This window comes from Sinocyclocheilus rhinocerous, unplaced genomic scaffold (genome assembly GCF_001515625.1).
Source record: "Sinocyclocheilus rhinocerous isolate Xijiao unplaced genomic scaffold, SAMN03320098_v1.1 scaffold1755, whole genome shotgun sequence".
NCBI classification, from domain to species: Eukaryota; Metazoa; Chordata; class Actinopteri; order Cypriniformes; family Cyprinidae; genus Sinocyclocheilus; species Sinocyclocheilus rhinocerous.
Window position 1 is genome coordinate 97,496 of NW_015627247.1, and position 2,544 is coordinate 100,039.

Consider the following 2,544-nt stretch of genomic DNA (forward strand, 5'->3'; position numbering starts at 1 on the left):
GAGCCGTTTTAGGGGGGCGTGGCAGAGTCTTAACTTTGATAAAGAATATCTCTTTGGTTTTGAGACTTTAGTCTTTGCAACTTCAGGGATCTTATCTATGCACAATTAGCTTGTAACACTCCAAAGAGAAAGGAAAACTTGAAATCGCATCATATGACCCCTTTAAGATATCTACGAGTTGTATTTGTTTGAAACTGAAGGTTTCAATGAGAATGTAAGATTAGAAAAACATCCCATAATGCATCGTTTGTGTATGGGGAACAACAAGAACTGGGACAGTTAAGTGCGACACAGAGCGAGATTGACCTACTGTGAAACTGACTTTTGGAGATTTAAAGCCATGATAAAGCTTTTTTGGGGAATAACATGCATAAAAATGTGTTGAGAAATCACATTAAGTATGTTTACATGCACTAATCTTTTGTGCAGCAAGCATAATTGCAGTTTTTGCCTTCATTTCTAAAACAAAAACTGACATGTTAGAACAGTTTTTTAGCAAATACTGTTAGCACATATTATGTCTCCTCAACTGACCAGTTCATTAAATGTGACACGTGAATAAACACGTTTGTATGACGTAAAACACTTCTCTGCATTGCACAAATGTGCAAGCTATTTTTGAATCTGATAATCTGAATTTTTTCCGATTGAACAGATTTTTTTCAGGTCTACACCACCTATTTCAATCTGATCGAAATGCCATTTGGATCAAGCTCAGTTGGCTCAATCGAGGCGTTTACATGAAGGTTTTCAGTCTGATTGAGCCATTATTATTGGATTATTTGGATGCATGTAACAGCACTGAACCTTTTTGCTTTTCAGTTATTTCACTTCTGATTTGTTGACATTGCAGGGTTTTGGAGAGCATGCGTGTATTTGGAAGGGATTTAACAGCTTTAATTTAGCAGCTAAGTCTGGCAGAAGTTAGCAAGGCTAACATCACTCTTGGCACCTTTAAGTACTGCTGGTTGTGAGTGTTGGTCATCACACTGTATGAAAACATTTCCAAACGATTATGTTCACGTCTGTAACGTCCATTGGAAATCTCCATCCTGATTGGAGGTTGCTATAGTGAGATAAGTACATTTTCTTGCCTGTCCAGTGGTTTTGTCTGGAATCAGCAGTGGTTTGGCTCTATTTGGCACCATACATCCTCTCAATGTCATTCTGGTAGTGAGATTTTAGCTCCTTTCGTTTGAGTTTAAAAGCGTCTGTAACCAGGCCGGTCTCTGGGGTCCAGGGCTCAACGCTCAGCCGGATCTTCCGTGGGATCTCGAATCTTTCTAATTGGGCTGTTAAATACACAGGAGCAGGAAATGAATCAACTAAACTCAAGAGTAGGAAGCACAACAAATGTGCATGATATAAACTTTCTTACACTGGAATACAAGTAACATTTCAAGCTTAAATGATTGCTAATACCTTGGCCAATATGATATTATTAGAAACATTTGTGTGCTGCGCAGTATACGTGGTTTCTGCAGGTTTTATTAATGTAAATTTAAGACTTATTTTAAAACCAAGTGAAGAAAAATAAACCAAAAGGAAAACAGTATGTCAATATGTTATCTAAATGTAAATGTCTAGGGAGTTGTATTAGCAACATTTCAAAGTTTAAAAATACAACTTCCAACAAATCTTTGCTACTTTTTAATTAAAAATAAGTACAGTAAATAAATAATTATCTAAAGGCTTGAATAGCTCTGCTCCCAAACACTAAAATATAGATATAACTTTTACTGCACTTCTGATTACGCTGCAAAAAGTGCTTGTTTTCCAGTGTAAATGTCTAAAGATTCTTAAATTAAGATACATTTACTTGAGAAGCAAAATGACAATGGTAAGAAGTCTTGTTTTCTCAGAAACTGATCAAAATGAAGCGAGTTTATGATTAGAAAGAACAAACATATGCCAATGGGCTCAGAAAACTTTCTCTCCACTGACAGATATTTGTTGTTGTTTAAGCATAAATTCACTTCATTTTGTTCAATTTCTTGAGATGCAAAATGAATACTTCATATCTTCATTTTGCATCACAAGTGAATGTATCTTGAATTAAAAGTGTTTAGGTATTTGTATTGGAAAACAAGACAAAAATTCTGAGGAAGATATTCTTTTTCTGCCATACATGCAAGATTTAATGCTATGCCTAGTGCTGGGCGGTATGACCAAAATTTTATATCACGGTATTTTTCAAAATTATACCGGTTTCACGGTACATGACGGTATTTTTTTTTTCATGCATGACCGGGTGTTAACCATATTTTCTACTGATTGAGAGAGGAAATACTGCAGTATATTGACTTAGAATGCCCTATTTTACTGCCATGATGAGTGAATATTGTCAAAAAATACCACACTAAATAGTGACTAAACACGACCCCTTTTAATACATGTTAACCAGGAGTCACTCTCATTTATAATCGCGGCATCGTCTGATAAAATCAACATGCATCTTACACTAAAGAGCGGCTATGCGGTTGTTTTGGCTAGATTACTTTTTTGTCTCCTGCAGCACACTCCCTGCGTCTGAGTGACAAACTA

At 35.9% G+C, this 2,544-nt stretch overlaps 1 pseudogene; it reads right to left on the reverse strand.

Annotated features, from left to right (window-relative positions):
* Nucleotides 1–168: 168 nt before the first annotated feature.
* The window catches only part of LOC107725146 (long-chain-fatty-acid--CoA ligase 3-like), a 40,020-nt pseudogene continuing 37,644 nt past the window's right edge, over nucleotides 169–2,544 (reverse strand).